This window comes from Mercenaria mercenaria, chromosome 13, assembly GCF_021730395.1.
Source record: "Mercenaria mercenaria strain notata chromosome 13, MADL_Memer_1, whole genome shotgun sequence".
In the NCBI taxonomy this organism is placed as follows: Eukaryota; Metazoa; Mollusca; class Bivalvia; order Venerida; family Veneridae; genus Mercenaria; species Mercenaria mercenaria.
Window position 1 is genome coordinate 63,067,116 of NC_069373.1, and position 6,000 is coordinate 63,073,115.

Genomic DNA, 6,000 nt, shown 5'->3' on the forward strand with positions numbered 1-6,000 from the left:
TAAATATGCAAGCAACTAAACGATGAACTGTGCAACTTATTTCTTTTCATTCTTTACACTCATATCAAAATATTATGAAGAAAATTATGCTGAATGCAGAAATAGCTAAACTACAAATCAGATCATTAAAGACTGGCATGAAACCACGTGACAATTATCACTAGAGTACCAACACTATTTAAACCGTCATTTACTAAAGTTAAAGGTCTACAAGTATGAAACATATTTTAATATATCAATCAGTTTTCCAATGATAATTTTCAAAAGTATTGCCAATCTTGCGCGAAGACACTGTCCTCAGTTTTTCCTAAACCTATGCCACGCCGAATTTTACATTACTCAGTTAAAACTTTTTATAAACTCACAGTCCCTTTTGTAGAGATTTGAAACGTATAAAAGTTAAATAAAAATCTGAAACCTAATCCATCGAAACTGAATCTTGAATACATGCAATACATATCGCGACCAAAAAGAATGTTACATGCAATTAAAATTCAAATCGCCTTGAAATGAACTACGTTTTTTATAGATAACATTGGAATATGAATTACGTGGACTTCAATCGCGTGAATAAACCCTCTACATTAATTTGTCATTATCGGGCTTGTATGCTGCTTAAATCTCCGACGGATTCTGATTTAGTTTTAAATCCCACGCACAATCAATGCTAGCTTAGCAGATTCGGATCTATTATCCGCTCAAACGGGATTTTCACCATACTTTATGCAGCGTTTTATGACTAAATCAGCGAACCAGTTTATGTTTCATTAAATATTTCAATTCCAATGTGCCACGAATTAATTAGATATGTATGCTATCTCGTCGTAACTTCGTGTCGAGCCGCAGTAAACATAATAAAAACGTCGCATAGACAAATTATAGTCATTTGGCGACTTGATGGTGGAGGAAGGCCCCAGGCGTCCCTCCTTGCATAGTTCATCACGAGCGGGCCCCTGGGTAAACACGACTTCGTAAGCCAGCTGTACGGCTTCTCACATGAAGAATTCAACGCCTGAGTGAGGCTCGAACCGCATCGAGAAGGCAAGTGATTGAAGTCAGCGACCTTAACCAATCGGCCACGGGGCCTCTAAAGTCGTCAAAACTGAATGAAATATGCATTCCTTCAATCACTAAAATGTTTGATAGAATACAATACAAAAATAGACTAATTCCGAGAAAAGTGATCGGATATAAAAGTCTAGATAAAATGTGCATATCCACATCATGTCGAAGATGTATATTAAGTTTCGTTTGAAATGGATGGAAACTGTTGATTGAGTATGTAATTTAGAAATGTAATTGTAATACTTTTAAATCGAACAAGTGGTATTATTGAACATAAATAACGCTAGGACATGAAAGTGCACTTAACAAGTTGCAACTTGTCCAGAACACGGCAGCTCGCGTCATCATTAAGACGTACCGTGGACGTGAATATGGATGTATATGTAATGTCATGAAAAGTGAGACTTAAATAAAATATCTATTTATTTTATTGCGTTTTTATGTGTATTTGTTTGTATTGTTTGCAATTTATTATGTAAAGCACTTTTGAACGTGTACATGTGCATGAAAAGAATGCTATATAAATGTGGTATAATAAAATAAAAGTACAATGTATGTCCTCTTCATGTTAATGATGTAAACAAAGAGACAACTATAGCAGGAATACAAAAACTGAATATAGTTGAAGTAAAAAAAGGTTGGCTTACTTATTCAGTGAAATAAGAATTGTGTTTTAAAAAATGATAGAATGTATATTTTAGAAATAGTCTCATGTAATTCAAATTTGAATGTCTTTGTGCACTTTACACTGTTTTATTATGTATATGTAATTGGTGTACATTGATGAGACGTAAACAAATAAATAAACATATTTGAAAATAATCCATAGATACAAATAAATACAACAAACAAACAAAGGGAATCAGTGGAACAAGTCATTGAAACTACTGGGGAGTTTTAACCGGTAAACGGCACGTACAAATAACCACTTTCGAAGATCTCAAATCCCAGTCTTTCGCTTTAATATTTTTACATCAAATGTAGTGGTATTTATTTTTTACTAATTTTATAAATTGAGTATGCAGAGCTACGTTCATATTGAATGATTTTAGTGGTAGAACACATTCATACCGTGTTTAGCTTAATATATAATTCATAGTATTGTTAATACACATATAGAAGAAATTTGTTTGTTTCAGTGAAATATCAATATTTATTTCACAAGTGAGCTCAAAACTGATATTTCACGATTGGCGAAGCAGGAGTGAAAATGACTTTTTTGGTGCTCACGAGTGAAATGAAATTAATATTTCACTGACACAACAAATATTCTTTTTATTTCATGTGTAAAACTCTACTTTTGTTGCGTAATTTATAAAATGTCGAAAATTGAAAGTGTGAAAGGTCAGCAGAAAGCATAACACAAATGACGTCATTTTAACGACGTCATCGTCATTATGGTCCCCGGTATTCATAACGCTCGGTGTACAATTTGACTTCAATCGCGGCGGAGGACCGGAACTAGTTCGGCAAAAACAGTGAAAAATAAAAATGATAATCTACTGTTTCAAAACTGTGGATTATCACTTTTATTTCACTGAGAAAACTCTATAATTCACTGGAAAACATAAAATAAAGACGTGTTCATTTGATGTCTACGTAAATGTTGAGTTCTGCTCAACCCGGGGCTAGAGGGCGTGGACGGTAGCATGCATTTCCACTACCGTCCATGAACAGGCTCAATCAAACCGAGCCTGCAACATTTTCGTTTTGTCGTGTTGAGCGACCTGTGAAGTTTCCACTTTTTCTATTTTAAACTGCATGCAGTAATTATTTATATTTTTAAATGTAATATTTAGGATACCTTTAATGAAATAGTTTTACATTATAATATTATAATGATATTCTCAATTCAAATAGCAGGAATGTACCGCATTCATTGCAATTTACAAAATCTTTTAAGAGCTTATTTAGATATCCGGAGAAATAAATTTTATGTATAATGTAATTATAATTTCTAATAGATGTGTCTGGTGTAGAAAGAATTGCGGAGTCATACTATTAGTTAATGACCATCCACGGAAATATTTGTCAGTATGATCAATGTGGGCGAGGCGTTAGACGAGTCCCTATACTTATCATACTGACACCACATATTTCAATGGAGGGTAAATAGCAAACCCAGTAATTGATCTGTGTCATCAACCGCTGATTTTTAGCGTAAACCAGCATGAAAATGTGCTGTCACTCGAAATAATTTGAAGAGGTCACCATACAGCTAACACTTAACAAATGAAAAGCTAGAACCGTTTTGGAGGTAAAACAAAATTATGTGTTTTAAGTGGTTATTAATAATTCATAATTTATTGTACAGGTATCTTTGTATTTCAGGATTAAGATATTTATTTCATTGTTTGACGTATCAATTTTTTTGTTTAGTTATTTATTTATTCTTTTATTGTTGTCGAATGTTGTACACATTTACACGAGTCATGGACCAGAATTCAGGATCATATTTTCGAATCGTGTTTTAAATGGCTGCAGCTCATTTGTCATACTATTGTGGAAGAAGTAACAGTACTTAAAGGTGGTCAATCAGATTTTGGTCAACTACTGGATTTGTTCAAAACTTTAACAATTGATCAGTTACATTTGTGTTCACTGAGTTCTTAATTCGCATACGTTTCTTTCAATAGAAGTATTTTTGAACTTTGGTTTTCCTATCCTGGTTGCCCAAACAAGATAGCGTCATTTTACATAGGTATAAATTTAATAAACATATTTTGCCTGAGGAGTAATATCAATATAAGTGTTGTCATATCAAATATTCAAAAGATTTGCATTAACAAGTATATATTTTGCCAATATTCATTAGAAATGCAAGTTTATAAAATCATTTTTCCTCCGTGAAAGCAGACGGATTCCGAAATTATAAGCTGTTTTAAAACTTGCCTTTTTCTTCAGGCAGTTGTATATCCAAAGATATACATGTATCAAACGCAAATGTGAAACTGGAATTGATATTGAAATTAAAAGAAATAGTCCCTACAATACTTTTATATTAAAGGGAGATAACTGCAAAATTTCACAAAAAAGTAAAAAAAATTATATATATATATTTCAAACAGGAATCTAACTCTATGTAATGGGGCTTTTTGTTCCTTAGATAATTTTCAAACAGAACATATGAAAACTGAAAAAATGTCATCAAGGGTTGCTCAAATGTGATTGACCGCCTTTAAGAAAGACAATTTGATGCTCACTGGGTAAGGAATCCGGGACTAACCGCTGTATACAGCTGAAATATTGTTAAATCCATCTGAAATATTCCCATCAAAAGTGATAAAGCGTTCTTCAAGATTGAACTACATTGTATATCTAAATAAATCAAGAAATTATAATATATAGGTATTGTACAAAAAAATGTATATTTAACATGAAAAGAAGATAGCATTAGTGTGAATCTGATGAATTGAAAGCTTCATAAAGTGGTTAATAAACTCCTCTTTGGATCTAAGGATCTAAAATATATGAAACTAAACATACAAACCTTATACGTGATATTTATATTTGTAACTGGTACAATATAATTGCTCCGTCTTTCAGCTCGTAGATAACCATTATTAACGTGATCCGTCCATTTCAGCAGCCGTTTAGATGAATCTCTGACAAACTCTTGTATCACATCTTCTTGTATAATTTAGATTTGAAAGAATGACAGCAACGCTTTCACAAAGCAAATCAATTTTGTCTGAAAAAGTATCAGAAAATTGTTTAGAATGTATACACAAATATAAAATACTCATATTACCGAACACAAATCAAAGCCTGGCAGATATCAGAATTTCATTCTAGAGCACATTCGTCCGACATCTGGCGTTATTCCACTTCTTTATAGAGACACCAAGGACTGTTTGTACATTGTTGCAGATTTGGACCTGTTTAACATCATGCACACATTACTGTACTTATTAATCTTACCAACGATTAGATTTGGAGCGTTTTACAGTCATTTGTTTTCTATCAGTGTTATATAATCCCATCAAGTATGTACTGAATGCTACGATTATAACGTGAATGAGCACTCTAGTCAGGTCGTAAACCGCAGTATAGCATATTAGAATTGAGCTGGCTGCGTTGGTGTAATGTATGTATTCCACCTGTCTGTTTAAACAGTATTTAACGTATCACCATGTCAACAAGGTGTTAACCAAAATTGGCACCTGAATCCAGAGAGACATTTCTGTTGCTTTTTTTGTTCTTGATGATATTTCTGTATCGTATCTTCAGTGCTTATCAGCTATCTTGCACACCATTTAGATATCTTCAATCAACCTTGTATATCTGCATATATAAATTTCAAGTCAATGATACATTTACCAATCAGAGCTCATATTTGTTTATGTTTTGACCTTTGTTAAGTGTTTTATGGTATATTTCATTTCTGATACCACTACACCACATCCAGATTGTTCTTAATTGTAAAGATAACTAGTCCTATTCATGTGCTTATACTTGTTTTATTCAAACATTCTATGCAAACTGTTGATGTTATTACTACCAAACTTCAGCAGAGAACATGTTTAGAATATAATCACAGATATAACACGTCCAACACTTACAGTAACAACATAAAACACACAGCAACACATCACTTCAGTTCTACATCAGACAGACTTTAAATTCTTACAGTATAATGTTTTTGAGATGACATCTCCCTTAAAGAAAAAACACGTTCTATCGACATTCTGCTTTCAATTCCGAAATATTGTTCCAAAACATCTTGTGTTGTGTATGACGTTCCCATCCTCTTATCGAGAACTAATCGATACTTCGTCTGTACGCAAAGCTCCAATTAGCGTACTATAGTAAATTCACAAGAGACGAGGAGAATCATAGAGAAATATAGAATTATCGGAGATTTTAGCAAGTGCTCTTGCGTCATGTCTAAAGCAATACATATGCATTCTATGGGAAACAAAGTTGCAGTGCTAG

At 32.9% G+C, this 6,000-nt stretch overlaps 1 protein-coding gene across 1 annotated transcript in view; it reads right to left on the reverse strand.

Annotated features, from left to right (window-relative positions):
• Positions 1-5,517, reverse strand: part of LOC123528856 (beta-1,3-galactosyltransferase 1-like) — a 28,424-nt gene extending 22,907 nt beyond the window's left edge. The window contains exon 1 of the mRNA XM_045308886.2: positions 4,556-5,517. The gene's annotated coding sequence lies outside the window, so the exon portion shown is untranslated. The remainder of the gene's footprint in view (positions 1-4,555) is intronic.
• Between the last annotated feature and the right edge of the window lie 483 nt (positions 5,518-6,000).